At 43.7% G+C, this 18,806-nt stretch overlaps 1 protein-coding gene, 1 long non-coding RNA gene and 1 other non-coding gene across 8 annotated transcripts in view; 2 read left to right on the forward strand and 1 right to left on the reverse strand.

Annotated features, from left to right (window-relative positions):
- The first annotated feature begins 889 nt into the window (after nucleotides 1-889).
- TRNAG-GCC (transfer RNA glycine (anticodon GCC)) lies at nucleotides 890-962 on the forward strand. The gene has a single exon. It is a non-coding gene; the product is annotated as a tRNA-Gly (tRNA).
- A 1,530-nt stretch (nucleotides 963-2,492) lies between these two features.
- Nucleotides 2,493-4,886, reverse strand: LOC125965071 (uncharacterized). The gene is made up of 2 exons (XR_007478564.1): nucleotides 4,685-4,886; nucleotides 2,493-4,451 (listed from the first exon to the last, which is right to left on the reverse strand). It is a non-coding gene; the product is annotated as an uncharacterized LOC125965071 (long non-coding RNA).
- Nucleotides 4,887-5,080: 194 nt separating this feature from the next.
- CLASP1 (cytoplasmic linker associated protein 1) overlaps nucleotides 5,081-18,806 on the forward strand; it is a 269,984-nt gene continuing 256,258 nt past the window's right edge. For 3 of the 6 annotated variants that reach the window (XM_049712729.1, XM_049712732.1, XM_049712731.1), the window contains exon 1: nucleotides 5,083-5,193. The gene's annotated coding sequence lies outside the window, so the exon portion shown is untranslated. Of the gene's footprint in view, nucleotides 5,194-12,774; nucleotides 12,919-18,806 lie in introns of all 6 variants that reach the window. The other 3 variants (XM_049712736.1, XM_049712737.1, XM_049712730.1) reach the window with 2 other exon arrangements.

An 18,806-nucleotide genomic window follows, 5' to 3' on the forward strand; every position in this document is an offset into this window, starting at 1 on the left:
TTCCATTTATAATAGCATCAAAAAATACAGGAATAGATATTCTGCAAATGAATTGCAGAAGTTGTACTATGAAAACTACACATTGATGAAAGTAATAAAAATGATCTAAATAAATGGAAAGATATTCCATGCTCATGAATCAGAAGACTCAATATTAAGTGGCAATACTCTCCAAACTGCTCTACAGAGTCAATGCAATTCTTACCAAAATTATGACTGCCTTTTGTTTTTCAGAAATGGACAGGTTGATAGCAAAATTCATATGGAAAATCAAGGAACCCCAAATAGCCAAAACAATCCAAAGAAAAATAAAGTTGAAGGGCTTACATTGCCCAATTTCAAAAAATTACTACAAACCTACAGTAATCAAAACGGTGTAATACTGGCATAAGAATACACATGTCAGTGGAATAGAATTTACAGTCCAGAAATAAACCCACACATTTATGGCCAACTGGTTTTTGATAAGGGTGCCAAGACAATTCAATGGAGGAAGAATAGGTTTTTTAACAAATGGTGCTGGGACAACTGAATAGGTACATGCAAAAGAATGAAGTTGGACCCCTGCTTTATACCATATATAAAAATTGACTCAAAATGGGTCAATGCCTAAATGTAAGAGCCCAAAGTGTAAGACTCTAGGAAGAAAATGTAGGATTATACAATGGTTTCTTAGATACCAAATACAAAGTGACAAAGAAAAAAAAATAGATAAATTGGACATCAAAATTAAAAACTTTTGTGCTTTGAAGGGCATTATCAAGAAAGTGAAAAGGCGACCCACTGAATGGGAGAAAATATTTGCAAATCATATATATGATAAAGGACTTAAATTGAGAATATATAAAGAACTTTTACAACTCAATAATAAAAAAGACAACACGGACATTCCCTGGTGGTCCAGTGGTTAGGACTCCGCACTGCCACTGCAGGGGACCCAGGTTCAATCCCTGACTGGGGAACTAGTATTCCGCAAGCTGCCTGGCCAAAAAAAAGACAACACAATTAAAAAATGGACAAAGATCTGAATAGACATTTCTCTGATGAGAGATCCAAGTTGGCAAATAAGCATATGAAAAGATGCTTGACATCACTAGTCATTAGGTAAATGAAAATCAAAACCACAGTGGGGGACTTCCCTGGCGGTCCAGTGGTTAAGACGCTGAGCTTCCTATGCAGGGGGCATGGGTTCGATCACTGGTTGGGAAACATTTTAGTTTTTTATTGAAGTATAGTTGATTTACGACATTGTGTTAGTTTCTAGTGTACAGCAAACTGATTTAGTTTTATATATATTCTTTTCCATTATGGTTTATTACAGGATATTGAATATAGTTCCCTGTGCTATACAATAGGACCATGCTGTTTTTATATTTTATATACAGTAGTTTGTATGTGATAATCTTAAACTTCTAATTTATCCCTCCCCAAGTCCCTTTCCCCTTTGGTAACCATAAGTTTGTTTTCTATGTGAGTCTGTTTCTGTTTTGTAAATAAGTTCATTTGTATCATATTTTAGATTCCACATATAGGTGATATCATATGTGATTTTCTTTCTCTGTCTGACTTGCTTTACTTAGTATGAGAATGTTTAGGTCCATCCCATCCATGTTGCTGCAAATGGAATTATTTCATTCTTTTTTTTCATTCTTTTTTATCGTCTTTATCTATTCATCTGTTGATGGACATTTAGGTTGCTTCCATGTTGGCTATTGTAAATAGTGCTGCAATGAACATTGGGGTGAAAGTATCTTTTTGAATTAGAGTTTTCTCCAGGTATATGCCCAGGAGTGGGATTGCTGAGTCATATGGTAGTTCTATTTTTAGTTTTCTGAGGAACCTCCATACTGTTCTCCATAGTGGCTGCACCAATTTACATTCCCACTAACAGTGTAGGAGGGTTCCCTTTTCTCCATACCCTCTCCAGCATTTATTATTTGTAGACTTTTTATGATGACCATTCTGACCAGTGTGAGGTGATACCTCATTGTAGTTTTGATTTGCATTTCTCTAATAATTAGTGATATTGAGCATCTTATCATGTACCTCTTGGCCACCTGTATGTCTTCTTTGGAGAAATGTCTATTTAGGTCTTCTGCTCATTTTTTGATCGGGTTGTTTGTTTGTTATTGAATTGTATAAGGTGTTTGTATATTTTGGAAATTAAGCCCTTGTCGGCTGCATGGTTTGCAAATATTTTCTCCACTCCATAGGTTGTCTTCTTGTTTTGTTTATGGTTTCCTTTGCTGTGCAAAAAGCTTTTACATTTGATTAGGTCCCATTTGCTTATTTTTGCTTTTATTTCTGTTGCCTTGGGAGACTGACCTAAGAAAACATTGCTACAATTTATGTCATGTCCACACAAAATCTTGTAATAGAATGTTCAGAATGCCATTATGTATAATAGCCAAAAAAGTGGTTTGAAACAACTTAATGTCCATCAGCTAATGAATGGATAAACAAAATGTGGCACACACATATATATATATATATATATATAAAATAGAATTTTATTTGACGATAAAAAGGAATGAAGTAATATTACATGCTACAGTATAGATGAACCTTCAAAACATGCTTAAGAAGCCAGTCATATACTGCATGATTCCATTTACATAAAATGTTCAGAATAGGCCAGTCTATAGACAAAAAGTTGATTAGTGGTTGCCTAGGGCTGGGTAGTGACTACTACTGAGCATAGGGTTTCTTTTTGGAGTGATGAAAACGTTCTAAACTGTACTGTGGTGATGATTGTGCAACCCTTTGAATGCATTACTTTAAATGGGTGAACTGTACGGTATACTAATTATACCTCAATCCACCTGGTAGCAAAAAAATTATGAGATAATTAGGGAAATTTGAAGATTGACAGGGTAGTGATAATACTAGTTATTACAGTTGAACTGCGTGGGTCCATTTACACATGGATTTTTTTCAGTAAATACATACAGTAGTATACGATCTGAGGTTGGTTAAATCCACAGATGTGGAACCTTGGATTCAGAGGGCTGACTGTGGGACTTGAGCACATGTGAATTTTGGTATCTGCTGCAGGTTCTGGAACCAATCCCCCATGGATACCGAGGGACGACTGTACTGTTAATTTTTCAAGTGTGATAATGGCCTTGAGGTTATATTTATTAAAAAAATATTATCTTTTAGAAATACTAAAATATTTGTGGATGTAAATAATTAGAAACTACTCTTTTGACCCTACCTATTGCTTGAAGTTTTACCCCACTTTTCTGCCCCCCACCCTTGAACCAAACTCCTCCTCCAAATTACCTATCGCCCCCTCTCTCCACGTCTGTTCCTACCACTGTCTTTTTATTTATTTATTTATTTTTGGCTGTGTTGGGACTTCGTTGCATGCACGGGCTTTCTCTAGTGGTGAGCGGAGCCTACTCTTCGTTGCGGTGCGCGGGCTTCTCAATGCGGTGGCTTCTCTTGTTGCAGAGCACGGGCTCTAGGCATGTGGGCTTCAAGAGCTGTGGCTCGGGCTTCCCTGGTGGCGCAGTGGTTGAGAGTCCGCCTGCTGATGAAGGGCACATGGGTTCGTGCCCCGATCCGAGAAGATCCCACATGCCGCGGAGCGGCTGGGCCCGTGAGCCATGGCCGCTGAGCCTGCGCGTCTGGAGTCTGTGCTCCGCAGCGGGAGAGGCCACGACAGTGAGAGGACCGCGTACCGCAAAAAAAAAAAAGAAAAAAAATTTACAATTCCCCATCCTATTTATTGAACCTTACTTTTCACTTGTCCTTTTTTTTCCTTTCTTTCCCCATTTCAGTTAGACTGCTCTCTTCATTGAACTCCCAGTATGATACCCACTTCCTCTTGAGCCCTTGCTCCACGCAGTCTTCTCTGGAATGCTCTTTCATCATCACCCATTCATTTTCAAAAGGCCGCTTGTGCTTTCGCCCCAAAGATGTCCCCTTTTCTAGATCCAACCAGGAGCCACATCCTCCTTGTCATCGCTACTCCTTCAGACTACAGTCCGCTGCCTTCCCTGCACTCCACAGAGGAGTCTACACGGGGCTTTGTTTTAGCTGGGTGTCTCCAACCACAACATCTAAGCCCCCGACTATCAGGTGTAGGATCTCACAGGTCCCTCAACACACGACACCCCCACTAGCAGGAGCTCCGATACAAGAATCGAGACGGAGGGAAGCCAATTCACACTTTAAGAGTCGTTTCCACGGAGCAGTGTGTAATCTCACGAAAGCTTTCAACGTCAAATTACTCGCGAGCGCAGGGGCCAGAGGCGGAACGACTGTGGGTCCTCCGGAGTCCTCCAAGGGAGCCCCGTAACTTGCACAGCTTTTAACCCTCCGAGACACTCTCCCACACGTCTTCCAAAAGCAACGCGACGGGTGGACACAAGCAGCCTCATCTGTGCAGCTGCTGGAGGAAGAAAGTCTCAAGGGTCTCCGAGGCCTCCACGGAGCTGGCTCGGCTTCAAAAATGGAAAAGAACCGTTAAAAAGGTGTGCTTCCGGCTCCAGCGCCCGCGCCTCCTCGAGAGTGAAAGGGGGAGCCGAGGTACGGGAAGTCGCAGGGCACAATTTCTTTCGTCCCGGACGCCCGGCCGGGGCGCGACGCGCGTAACCCAGAAGTGAAAGGCCGGTTCCTTCAGGTATTAGACACCCCCCGCCCCCACCGGAGGAAGTTCCGGCTGGACGACTTTTACCCAGGCTTTCTTGGTTCCTCCTGAGCGCTACGCTCCCTGCTTTCTGGTGCCCTACTGCCATGGCCGCTTAGATCCGACCCTCCCCGCCTTGACTGAGTTTTGCCGCAACTCCTCGGGGGGGCCCCAACTCCATTCTGGCCCCCCTTTCCTTAAAGAACTTTTCCCTACGGGTCCCCATCAGGGCCAATTGACGTTCTCCAAGGAGGCAAAAGCTCCTAGGACTCGCAGGTCCCGAAGCCCGGCGCAGCCAGGGCAGCGCCTGCGCGGGGGCGTTACCATAGAGAAGCAGGCGCCTCTCTGGTCTCGGTTTACACTCTCTATGGTCTAGCCGGGTCGTGGCGGTAAGGGGAAAAAAGAGAGACCGCACTACGCAGGCGCTCTGGGCTTCTAATTTTTTTTTTTTTTTTTTTTTTTTTTAATCCCCGCACCAAGCGCTTAACCTCATTGGGGTGGAGGAGAAGGCGGCGGCCGTCTGGTCTGCAGGGGCAACAGGAGCGACTAATACGGCTGTAAGTTCCCGGTTAGGGCGAGGATGTGTAGACCCCAGCCCTTCCAGGCCCCAGCCCCCCCTCGCGGTGGTGAGCGCCGAGGCTGGGTGGGGGTGAGGTCCAGCGCTGTCATCCGCTCTTGGGTGCACTTTGGGGGGAGGGGGCGGCCCTTAGGTGGGAGCCGGGCGGGGAGCGGGAGGGGAGGGCTGTTTATCCAGCCCGCAGGTCGCTGATCCCAGGCTGCTTTGCAGAGGGAGGGGGGCGGCTGTGGGGTGAGTCCGGCTTTGTGTGTTCCCCTCTCTTCTCCTCTCCCGGACCCCACCCCGGGCCCCCTTCCCGACCCGAGTCTCCCAGGCCGGGTGGGCGAAGCCGCGTTTGAAAAGAGCGGGTTTCGCGAGGGGAGGGGGCGAGGGGGAGAAACCCACCACAACTATAGTCACGGGCGAGTGATGGGTGTGGAGGAAGATCCGGGGGGAACGAAACGGGTCCAGGCGGGCCAGACAAAGCCGAGTGCTGGCCGGGCCGAATGCGCAGGGAGCCCGCGGTTCCTGGGCCCGCAGCGAGCTTCTTCGGAGGCTGGCAAAGCGGACAAGTGCTGAGTTAAGCCTTGTGCAGCCTCCTCAACTTGCCTTTGTTGTTCCTCGGTATTGGCAGGGACGCTCTGACGGAGAGGAGTGTGTGCTCTTGCACGTTAGCCTGGTTGGCTACAATGGAGCTAATCGCATCTTACTTTCCCGTTTTCCGAGCCGCTCGGATGAGTCTGGGGTTCTCCAGAGTCTCACTTATTACATAATTTTTAATACTTGTTTTTACTCCAAAAATTAAAAACAAAAATTAGATGGAGACTTGAAGCGTGTTTTGTTGCATCTGGGTGAGTTTCTCTGTCTTGGGGTTCGTTCATTAACTGCTGACCATCCGTAGAACCTGTGAGCTCTTTAAACATGGTACTTTGATTTGTAGATGTGGCGTCCAGAGCTTTAGATTCTCTAGTCCTTTGGGAGGCAGTGATGCAGAAGAATCAGAAGCGAGAAATAGTTGCCTGCTGCCATGTGCCTTGCACCCTATTCGGGGGCCAGAGTCCGGTATAAATGATGGCTTTAGAAATTGTTGCTTTTATTACTATTATTGTGACATTTGCCGTGCCCTTGATATGAGGAATCCTGGACCGTGGGCTCCCTTTGCTTATCCAAAACAAAGGGAGCAGTGGAGAGTAGTAACATTGCTGCAGAGACCATATAGATAAGAAAAACTACACCACGGTATTCCAGAGTTACTGAACATTATTTATCTTCTCCACTTGCTAAGAAAGATTTAAATTTTGGTGAGCTGTTTGTTTATCCATTTTTGTAAGATTGTGTAATTGCACCTTTTTTGTCAATTGTTACTCAGATCTCAGTTTCTATAATTCATAGTTTATCAGCTAACGTGTAGCAGTTTCAGATTTCTAAAGTTTTAATTTTTGTTGAGGAGTTTTCAGCCGTAGTTTTATATTCTCCCAGCTAAGGTTAAGCGGAGTCAGAAATCCTTTGAAGAGACTGTTGGTGGTGGAGGTGTCATATATTTTATCTCCATGTCACAATTTAAGCGGTATTAAGTAGGGAAAAGGCCTTTGCACCTTAAATCAGTGTTAGAACTGAAAACCTTGATCTCCTAGTGTGCCAGGAATTTGGCCACAGACTCAACTTTACGTAAAAGAGGTAGGCATTTTTTTGTACTAACAGGAAGCAAAAATCTGAAGCTTGGTTTTTTATGCTTCAGTAACTACTGCGATAGAATCTCTTAAGTGTAGTTCAGATGATGGGAACTTGCTTTTTATAGAGCAAGATTTCAGATCCTTAAAATAGTTTGACAGGGATGTTGAGAAGTGAATGGCCAGAAGACCATTAAGTTTATCTTTCAGATGTGTTATATTTTGTTCATTGGTCTGGGATCTTAGATTTTTTTCCTTCAGTCCCTTGTTAATTCTTTTTTAGGTGGATTAATCTCACAGTTTATAAATTGGGTGAGATAGTTTTTTGGACCTGAGACATAAATTAATTTTTTCACACTCCATTTATTCTTAACAGTTTTCTACTTATAAAGTTTTAGTTTTTTAGATTGGTAGATAATACTTTTTATTTCATAGTACTGTTGGTAAATGTTATAATCATTTGAGGGATCATAAATGTTACGCTCAGAGCTGAGTTTTGATAAGAGTTTTGATAACTGCAAGTCTGGTTGTCAAACAGTGGAAAGAATAGACAGTAGCAGAAACTAACAAATGTTTAAAGACAGAATCACTCATGATTCAGTCTTTGGTTTGTGAAATGTAATTTAAGAAAGTAAACTAAGCTTTCTTTACCCAGTGCAACCAGGTCGGCATCCATAAAGAGTGTGTGTGTTTGGCTGACTGACCTCTGAAAGCCTTTTCTTTTTAGCACCAGAATTTCCTGACTGTTTCTAGCCCGGTCTTCGTCACCCCAGGGCTTTCCCGCCTCCCTTATGCTCAGACCATTACTGCCATGCTGAATGCATTTCCTCCCCAGATTCTTAGGGCAGCCACAGTCCACTTCCCCACAAGGATCCCTAAAGACGTAGCTCAGATGTGTTCAAAGGGTAGCATTGCTTCCATAACACCTTTGTTTACTTTTCTCTTGTTTCTTGCCTGGAATTCTCCTGCCTCCTTGCTCGTCCCTGTTGTATCAATTATCTTCCTCCTTGGAAGACTCACTCCGGTGATTTACTTTTCTCTAGATCCTTCAGGGTTCTGGGAGTTTGTAGAACACTTTGTGCTAGCTCTGTGCTTGGACGACTGCACTGGTGTAACTAGTCACTGTAGAATGTGTGAAGGAGTAAAGGAATGTATCGTAACTTAGAGTAACAGAATTTGAGCCTTGGAAGAGCTCTTAGAGGCCCCATAGTCCCACATCCTGCCTTTTATCTACGATATTTTGGTCTTTAGCCACAAACTGCAGGCACACTTTCCTGTCTCTGGACAGGTCTTGGTTGCTAGAAAGGTATTTTAGACTGTCTCCAAAACTGCCCCTCCCCTTTTACCTGTTGATCTTAGTTGTACCCCCGGAAGCAACATGAATCACATCTGTTTCTTTTCTATGAAAGAGCCTTTCATTTCCCAGGACAGTCATCAGGCCTTCTCTAGATTTATTGATTAATTTATTAAACCCTTTCTTTAGTTAGATACCAGGGTACAACTGTACCACGAGGGTACAGCTGAAAAGACATACCTGGTCCCTGCACTTCAGGGGCTCACTCACCGTCTAATAGAGAAGACAGACAAAACAGTTACAAATTGGTGCTGAAGTATGTAAACAGCCCTAGACCCTTTGTCCCCTCATGGTTTAACCTGATTTCACCACTCTCTCTTGAGACAACTTGGTTTTGTTAGGGTCCTTTAAATGCGATGTTTGAAATAAAGCAGAATTTATTTATACTGACTAGAGTATACAGTTACTGTTGTAGGTTAGGAAACTGTATCAGGGATTTTGAAACTTTGTTGTGCTTTCTGGCTTTGCCACTTACTAGCCCTGTGACTTTGGGCCATGGGCCAGTGAAATCATCTCTTTGTATTTCAGTGATTACCTCTATAAAAGGAGGATGGAGGGAGGGCAGTGTTAATAGTAGTATCTACTTATAGGACTGTGTGAGGATTAAGTGAGATAATATATGTAAGATGCTGAGAACAGTGACTGGTGTATACTGAGTGGGTATATGGAATTCCTGTCATGTATTCATGGTGGCGGTTAATATTAATAACAGCGTAATAATAATAGCAGTAATCAGGTCACCAGAATCACTTGGAGAGCTTCTTAAAATACAAATGGCCTGGTCTTATTTATCCCCAGCCACCCAGAGATTTTGGTTAGTTCAGTCTGCATGGGGTCTGGGCAGCCATAGTTTTTATTTATTTGTTTATTTATTTATGGCTGCGTAGGGTCTTCATCGCTACACGCAGGCTTTCTTTAGTTGCGGCGAGCGGGGGCTACTCTTCGTTGCGGTGCGCAGGCTTCTCATTGTGGTGGCTTCTCTTGTTGCGGAGCACGGGCTCTAGGCGCACGGGCTTCAGTAGTTGTGGCTCGCGGGCTGTAGGCGTGCGGGCTCACTAGTTGTGGCGCACGAGCTTAGTTGCTCCGTGGCGTGGCGTGTGGGATCTTCCCGGACCAGGGCTCGAACCCATGTCCCCTGCATTGGCAGGCGGACTCTTAACCAGTGTGCCACCAGGGAAGCCTGTGGGCAGCCATAGTTTTAACAATCCCCAGGTAATTCTTAAAAACCCAGTTTGAGAATCCTACATTCTCTATTAATTTTGTCAGTGATTACATTTGCTTTTACGAATTAAAATAAATGACCAAGAAGTAGACAAATAGATTCTCCTGAAAGATTTGAACATCCGGATAAAGGGACAGGCCTGGCCCCAGACCCTGGGCCCCTTGGGAGGCATATCTGCTTATTATTGGTTTGGAGTGTACCTCCTAAACACGGTTATCCTTGTTTGTAGCTGCATGTATATGAACGTCTTTATAATACTAATAGCCAGATTCAAGGGAACAAACCCTGGATTTTCAAAGCACTTGTACATTCATAATCTTTGTTTCCTTCAAGATCCTGTGAGGTAGGCAGAGAAGATACCATCATTATCCTATCAATTTACAGATGAGAACCCAAGACCTGCAAGTTAAATCCCAGTACATGATAGAACTAGGATGGGAACTGGGCCTTCTGTTTCTCGCCTAATATTGTTTTCATGTAAATTGTCTCCTAGCTACATGAGTTTGTTACCTTATATTGAAGTTGTGGTTCGAAGTCCTCTGATCTTTTGCCACATGAGTAGCTGCCAAACCAGATTTCCTCCTTTCTTTTAGTGTGTTTATACTTGCTTTTTAAAAAATGTAAATTTAAGATTAATAGTTACCATATCTGGGGGCGGCGGGTGGTGGTGGGATGAACTGGGAGATTGGGATTGACATTTATACACTAATATGTATAAAATAGGTAACTAATAAGAACCTGCTGTATAAAAAAATAAAATAAAATTCAAATAAAAAAATAGTTACCATATCTGTTAAGGTTTATTTTTTTCTGAAAAAAAGCCTAGAACTGGCCTCGTGGCCATCTTGTTACCATGGCACATTTGGGTGTGTTTATCTTCGTTCTGAGGTCAGTGAATCCACTTTGCAGCTCTCTAGAATGGTTGTCCAGTTAACTTTCCAAGCAGAATCAGTTAAATTTACTTAGAGTCCTATTACAGTGATAGGCAATAATACAAAAAGTTGAGAGGCCAGAGGGGGAAAACCCATGCCAAGCTGTCCTCACACAAGGTCTTGTCTTTTCATTTATTTTTAAACATTCATGTGACTTGCTATTTTAAAAATTAAATTTTTTTTCTCTTTTGTACTTTTTGGTTGCATTGGGTCTTCGTTGCTGCGCGTGGGCTTTTCTCTAGTTGCAATGAGTGGGGGCTGCTCTTCGTTGTGGTGCATGGGCTTCTCACTGCGGTGGCTTCTCTCTCTCTTTTTTTTTTTTTTTTTTTGCGGTACGCAGGCCTCACTGTTGTGGCCTCTCCCGTTGCGGAGCACAGGCTCCGGATGTGCAGGCTCAGCGGCCATGGCTCACGGGCCTAGCCGCTCCGCGGCATGTGGGATCTTCCCGGACCGGGGCACGAACCTGTCTCCCCTGCATCGACAGGCGGACTCTCAACCACTGCGCCACCAGGAAAACCCACAGTGGCTTCTCTTGTTGTGGAGCACGGGCTCTAGGCGCGTGGGCTTCAGTAGTTGTGGCTCGTGGGCTCTAGAGCGCGGGCTCAGTAGTTGTGGTACATGGGCTTAGTTGCTCCGCGGCATGTCGGATCCTCCTGGACCGGGGCTTGAGCCTGTGTCCCCTGCATTGGCAGGTGGATTCTTAACCACAGCTCCACCAGGGAAGTCCCTTTTTTTGTATTTATTGAGGTAGAATTGACACACAACAGTATATTAGTTCCCAGGTTTGCAACGTAATGATTCAATATTTTTGTATATTGTGAAGTCATCACCGCAGTTAAGTCAAGATCCATCACCCTACAGAGTTGTAGAATTTTTTCCTTGTGATGAGAACTTCTAAGATCTACTCTCTTAGCACCTTTCAAATATGCAGCACAGTACTATTAACTGTGGTCATCATGCTGTGCATTATAACCCCAGGACTTATTTATTTATAACTGGAAGTTTGTACCTTTTGATGCCCTTCACCCATCCCCCCCCACAAGGTTTTTGCTTAATGCGTCACCCTTTAAAGCTGTCCATATGTCCATGCTTTGTAGTAAGTAATTTTAGGTCTTGCGTGTTTTTTGAATAGTTTCCGTGTAATGACATAGTACACATCATTTAAATTTTTAATAGCTTTGTCGTATTTGAGTTGATATGGCAAATTTTGGTAAACTGGGATCCTTGACAGGCACGTTATCTTTTATTTTTTTGATATTATATATACTACAACGGTGGCTTTTTTTTTTTTGCATGTAGTTTGCTGCTTTTGTGTTGTTTCCTTCAGATCAATTTTAAGAAGTGAGAATATTGGGTGACTTTTGATACATATTGCCTGATTGCTGACCAAAAAGTTGAACAAGGTAATAACTTCCTAAGCAATTTAAGGGTGTTTGACAAAAATTTTACCAACTTCTGGTAATATGATTTAAGTCATTTTTTTTTGTTGTTCTTTTTGTTCCTGTGAGAGGTGCAGAACGTGCAGGTTGAATTGGATATCACCTGCAGGTGATCTCTCTGCATTGCCAAAGCTAGTGTGTTTTTGACAGGTATGGAGGAAAACGCAGGTCTTACTTTGTGGGGCGGACTGGTCTGTTTGCCAACATCAGAAGGTAGTCTTGTAACATCTCCGTGCCTTCCCTTTTCAACTGTTTCTTTACACAGTTGTGCTCAAGGGCCCTGCCTGAAATATTTAGCAATCAGAGTGTCTGGCGGTGGGGGTGAGGCATCTGTGTCTAACAGATTTCCCAAGTGATTCTGAGGCCACCAGCATTGGAGAGCTGCCTCAGGTCCACCTCCAAGCTGATTTCCTGCTCCGCTTCTCCACAGAGCACGTCTCTCCTGCTGGTAAAGGCAGGGCTCTGTTGTGAACAGAGGCCTGTTGTACAGAGAGAGTGAATTGTGTAGCCGCGCCCTTCCTAACGTGGAGTAGCTGGGTTCATTCTGTGAACAATAAGCCAGTCTTTCTAAGAGTTTGAACTGCATAGAAACAGCTCCTTCTCTGAAGTCTGCGTTTTATTTAAGTTCTGGTAAGTCATAGAATTCTCCAGATCCAAGCCATGTCCTGCTCAGCCTTTGGTTGCCTCTGGGGTGGCAAACAGACCTCCCGTCCCAATAGCAACAGCCGTCATAGACTGAACACCCACCATCTGCCAGGCACTCGGCTGGGTGCTGTAGGAGTACTTTTGTCAGTTCTTATGTCAACGTTTAAAGGTAGATGCTGTTTTCATTTCATAACGAGAGGAAGCCAGAAGCTTCGTTAGAGCGCTTGAGTAATGTGTCCATGGTCACACGGCTGCAGAGTAGCAGAGTTTGCCTCTTGGATTCTTCACCTTCCTTTCCACTTATCTCTGTTTTTTTCCAGCACAGGTTATTCTTCCTGCATGGAAGGTCACTGGGCTGCCTTGGGGGAAAGTCTGCTTCCAGCATCCGGCAGCATCTGGAGAGGCCTCTTCACTGGTCAGGAAGGATGTAGAGATGCAAGCTTCCCACTAAGGTTTCCATGAGGGTTAGTCAGATCTGGGGGCCTACAGTCCATTTTGGATTTGAGTCCCTGATTTGAAATCTTACCCTTGGGCAATCCAGACTCCTAAAGACTTTATAGAAACTGTTTTTTTTTTTTATTGTAGTAAAATATATATAATATAAAATATGCCATTGTAACCATTTTTAAGTATATAATTCAGTGGCATTAATGACATTCACATTGGGTAACAGTCACCACAATCTGCTTCCAACTCTTTCCCATCACCCCAAACAGAAACTCTGTAACTATTAAGCAGTAAATCCCTGTTCGTCCCTCTTCCTCAGCCCCTGGTAACTTCTAATATTCTAGTTCTATGAATTTGCCTATTCTAGATATTTCATATAAATGGAATAATGTATGTCCTTTTGTGACTGGTTTATTTCACTTAACGTAATGTTTTCAAGGTTCATTTATGTTGTAGCCTGTGTCAGAATGTTATTCCTTTTTAATTGCTGAATAATATTCTGTTGTATGGATATCGTACATTTTATTTATCCTTTATCTGCTGATGGAACTTGGGTTGTTTCCACTTTCTGACTGTTGTGACTAATGCTGTAATGTATGTTGGTTTACAAATTTCTGTTTGAGTCTTTTTTTCAATTCTAGGTATATACCTAGAAGTAGAATTACTGGATCATGTGGTAATTCCATGTTTAGCTTTTTGAGGAACTGCCAGACTTTTTCCACAGTGGCTGTACATTTTTACATTCCCAACAGCATCGTACAAGGGTTTCAGTTTCTCCATATCTTTGTCAACGCTTGTTATCTTCTCTTTGTTTCTGTTTTTTAAAATTATAGCCATCCTAGTAGATGTGAAGTAGTATCTCACTGTGGTTTTGATTTGCATTTCTCTAATAATTAGCGATATTGAGCATCTTTTCATGTGCCTATTGGCCATCTTTATGTCTTCTCTGGAGAAATGTCTCTTTAGGTCTTCTGGCAGATTTTTTTTTTTTTTGCTGTACGCGGGCCTCTCACTGTCGTGGCCTCTCCCGCTGCGGAGCACAGGCTCCGGATGCACAGGCTTAGCGGCCATGGCTCACGGGCCCAGCCGCTCCGTGGCATGTGGGATCTTCCCGGACCGGGGCACAAACCCGTGTACCCTGCATTGGCAGGCAGACTCTCAACCACTGCGCCACCGGGGAAGCCCCTCACTGTGGTTTTGATTTGCATTTCCCTAATGACTAAGATGTTGAGCATCTTTTCTTGTGCTCATTGGCCATTTGTATATCTTCTTTGGAGAAATATCCATGTATCTGTGCAAGTCCTTTGCCCATTTTATTTTTTTAGATTGAAGTATAGTTAATTTACAATGTTGTGTGAGTTTCTGGTATACAGCAAAGTGATTCAGTTATACATATATATATTTTCATATTCTTTTCCATTATCGCTTATTACAAGATATTGAATATAGTTCCCTATGCAATACAGTAGGACCTTGTTGTTGTCCTTTGCCCATTTTTTTTTTTTTTTTTTTTTGTCGTACGCGGGCCTCTCACTGTTGTGGCCTCTACCGTTGTGGAGCACAGGCTCCGGACACGCAGGCCCAGCGGCCACGGCCCACGGGCCCAGCCGCTCCGCGGCATGTGGGATCCTCCCGGACCGGGGCACGAACCCATGTCCCCTGCCTCGGCAGGCGGACTTTCAACCACTGCGCCACCAGGGAAGCCCCTTTGCCCATTTTTAAATTGGATTGTGTCTTTTTGTTTTTTAGGAGTTCTTACATATTCTGAATATTAAACTCTTATCAGATATATGATTTGCAGATATTTTCTCCCATTCATTCTATAGGTTGTCTTTTCACTTTCTTGATAACATATGTTCTTTGCTGCACAGAAGTTTTTAATTTTGATGAAGTTCAATTAATGTATTTTTTCTTTTGCTGCTTATGCTTTTAGTGTTATGTCTAAGCATCTATTGCCAAATCTAAGGTCTTGGCGATTTACTCTCGTGTTTTCTTCTTAGAGTTTTATAGATCTAGCTCTTCCATTGAGGTTGTTGACCCATTTTGAGTTAGTTTGTATAAGTAGTGTGAGATAGGGCTCTAACTTCGTTGTTTTGCTTGTGGACGTCCAGTTGTCCCAGCACCATTTGTGGAAGACGAATGACGACTGTACTTACCTTCTGTATCGCTCAGTTGGCGTTTATGTTTTGCTTTGGGTTTTTTTTTTTTTTGCGGTACGCGGGCCTCTCACCGCTGTGGCCTCTCCCGTTGCGGAGCACAGGCTCCGGACGCGCAGGCCCAGCAGCCATGGCTCACGGGCCCAGCCGCTCCACGGCACGCGGGATCCTCCCGGACCGGGGCACGAACCCGTGTCCCCTGCATCGGCAGGCGGACTCTCAACCACTGTGCCACCGGGGAAGCCCTGCTTTGGGTTTTTGACTTCACCGCCTGCCCTCCTCAACCTCAACACCCTCCCACCCTGCCTTGTTTTCTTCCCTTGTGACAGGATTCATGGATGTTGCGTGTGTATTGCAGCTTTGCTACTTGATGTGTAAGATACACTTAGTGAATGTGAGTTCCCTTTCTTTAGATTTTGTATAGTTACTTTTAAGTCTCCTGTGTTCGGATATAGATTATAAGGACCTTCAGAGTAGACTATATATCTCTGTTTTTCAATTTCCCACCTTCTTTTGTCCCCCATTCACTCTAGTGCCCAGTCCAGTACTGTGTTAAGTGATGTGCTTAACTTTTATTGACTGAATTGTGAAGTTGAACATAGATCTTTGTGAATACATTTGGGTAATTGCAGAAAACTATTCTTTTTTTTTTGGGCAGGTGGGGCTGTACCACGCAGCTTGTGGGATCTTAGTTCCCCAACCAGGGACTGAGCCAGGGCCCACGGCAGTGAAAGGGCCAAGTCTTAACTACTGGACTGCCCAGGAATTCCCAGAAAATTATTCTTAAAAGAATAATGATCAGTATATTATAAAGTTCTTTAAGAGTTTAAGTTCAGGTCCTTTTAAGTCATTTTCCCAAATGTGGGGATTGGTAATAGTATTGTGCCTTTCAAATGCCTTAGGAATTTTTTGTATGTGACATTAGCTATATGGATAAATGTCAGTTAGGCTGCATAATATGGTGTTCATTTCATGGATGATTAAAACATTTTTAACTTGTTATTTAAGATTATGATGAGGGCTTCCCTGGTGGCGCAGTGGTTGAGAGTCTGCCTGCTGATGCAGGGGACACGGGTTCGTGCCCCGGTCCGGGAAGATCCCACATGCCGCAGAGCGGCTGGGCCCGTGAGCCATGGCCGCTGAGCCTGCGCGTCCGGAGCCTATGCTCCGCAACGGGAGAGGCCACGACAGTGAGAGGCCCGCGTACCGCAAAAAAAAAAAAAAAAAAGATTATGATGAGTTTTAAATTGGGAATTTTACTCGTTTTAGGTGTGATTTTGTATATCTGGACCCTGCCTTTTCATTTTTGACAGATGCTCTTTTTTAAAAAATAAATTTATTTATTTTTGGCTGTGTTGGGTCTTCGTTGCTGCGCGCGGGCTTTCTGTAGTTGCGGGGAGCGGGGGCTGCTCTTCGTTGCAGCGCACAGGTTTCTCATTGTGGTGGCTTCTCGTTGTTGCAGAGCACGGGCTCTAGAGCGCGGGGGCTACAGTAGTTGTGGCACAAGGGCTCAGTCGTTGTGGCTCACGGGCTCTAGAGTGCAGGCTCAGTAGTTGTCATGCATGGGCTTAGTTGCTCTGTGGCATGTGGGATCTTCCCGGACCAGGGCTCGAACCCATGTCCCCGGCATTGGCAGGCGGATTCTTAACCCCTGCGCCACCAGGGAAGTCCCGACAAATGCTTTTAATTTCAAAAATTATTTTGAATTTGTATACAATGAGTGTATATTACTTTTCTAACGAGAGAATTAAGTATCATTAGAAAATCTTCTTTTGCCTAGAAATCTGAAAAGTTAACTAGTGGACAAGTATCTGATCTTTCTCTCTGGGTCCGTATTATCAGATTTCCCTCCATCACACTCTTTAGTGTTCAGTAGGGTCTAATGTTACTTGTCCTAAGTGATCAGACCTCCCTTGGGAGTCCATTTTGTAATCTGCCATCCAGATATCAGGGAGGGGAAGGCTCATTTTAAAGGTTGGCCTTTGGTGTTTTGTTTTCCAGTAGGTTTTGACTCCTAAGTAGGTATTCCTTAGCATCTTGTTATGAACACTTATCATGAGATACTGGTTATTCATTGTGGGGGGGGCAGGTAAGAAGGAGAGATGCTATTTTCTTTCGCTACCTCTGGCCTTATTTATGGAGAATTTGGGCCTGGTATGTATCTAAATCTAAGGCTATATCTTTGTCTAAAAAGTTTGACTTAAGAAGTATTTTTATCACTTAATAGATCCCCCTCCAGACATAGGATCCCATTCTGAGGAGGGTGGCCCTTTCAAAAGAAATGCTCTCCTGCCACGCTCGTGATACGGGCTGATGGGGTGCTACTTCTGCCTGTTGCTGATTGAACTCGCCTGTTGGTAGCCATTGCCTGTGGCCTGTGATTGCGTTTATAAAGGGAACACGATGGGAAAAGCTTTTCTTACTCTCATTCACTTCAGAATTTGGAGTAGAAATCGGAAATTGCCACAGAAGCATTTGTTTAGACAGTGTAACAGTGTTTAGCCAAACTGTGTAGTAATGGTTTTGTGGAATCATGAAAGCGTGACTAAGCCCTGGAAGATGAGGCGCACCTTGTAGTCATTTGCTTGCTAGATCTATTTTGGAGTGGCGTGGGTGACCGGAGGGGACACAGAAAGTGTGTACGTAGGTGTTCATGAGAAATGGACCCAAAACACTGAAAGCCCTTAAGGAAAACCACTGCTGTTAAAATGAGAGAGTTTTTCTGGGGTGTGTCTGGGTAATTAGTAGAGAATGCACTATGTACTCTGATGAGAATCTTCAACAGACTTCACTGTGTGCCTGAGGACAGCTAGCAGGGCTGTCAGCCCTGTTTCCAGAGAGCTCTGCCCCCAGGGAAGCGGGACAAGCAAGGAGTCCCCTGGTGAGTGTGCTGAGTTCAGTGTGGAAGGCTGAGGCGGGAAGGGCTTCTCATGTGGCAGTGGGGAAGGATGTGTCCCTTCCTGTTTTCATCGGAAGGATGTGAAGCCCTGAACAGGTCCACAGCCCCCTGGCTGTACACCCTGGGGCCTGGCTGTTGCCTTCCATTTATGAGAGAGCTATGTTGGCTGGAGACCGAGCTTGTGGCAGGGGACAAGGAGCCTGACTCTTGGCCATGTTAACCCCACGGTCTAATGTTGTGAAGGGGCCAAGAAAGCACCCTAGCTGAGAGAAGGCTGAAACTAACCTCTCACAGAGAACCCTGGGCCTTAATAAAATCCAGACTCTTCTATTTTACTGGAATCATCAACTGATCAGTCATTCCGTTTTGGAATTTTGGGGGTGGGGTTAGACATTATGCTTTTGGGAAATTGGTTGCTATGGAGATTGCGTATGGATAGTTATGGCATTAGTAAACTTGCGTAATTTTTGTTGTAGTCACAAGCTTATTACATGCATTATTGGCTGTAAAAAGTTTTTTAAAGCATACCTCAGGGGTATTCTTGTGGGCCTGAAGGTTCCTTTCATCTTGTTTAAGTTACCTAGAAAGGAGACATAGAACTGCTAGTTAAATGCATTAAAAATTTTAAAATATTTATTTTTTGAACAGTTAATACATACACATGATTTAAAGATTAGGTTCCCTCCTCTGCTGTCTGCCATCTACCCTTCCCTGGAGACACTAATGTTATAAATTATATGTATGAAAAAGTGCATATATATATATATGTCTTCCCCCACTCTCCTTTCTTGCACAGATGGTAGACTACTGAATTTTGCTTTTTGCTTTTTTTTTTTTACTTAATGTATCT

Source organism: Orcinus orca, chromosome 7 (assembly GCF_937001465.1).
Source record: "Orcinus orca chromosome 7, mOrcOrc1.1, whole genome shotgun sequence".
Taxonomy (NCBI): domain Eukaryota; kingdom Metazoa; phylum Chordata; class Mammalia; order Artiodactyla; family Delphinidae; genus Orcinus; species Orcinus orca.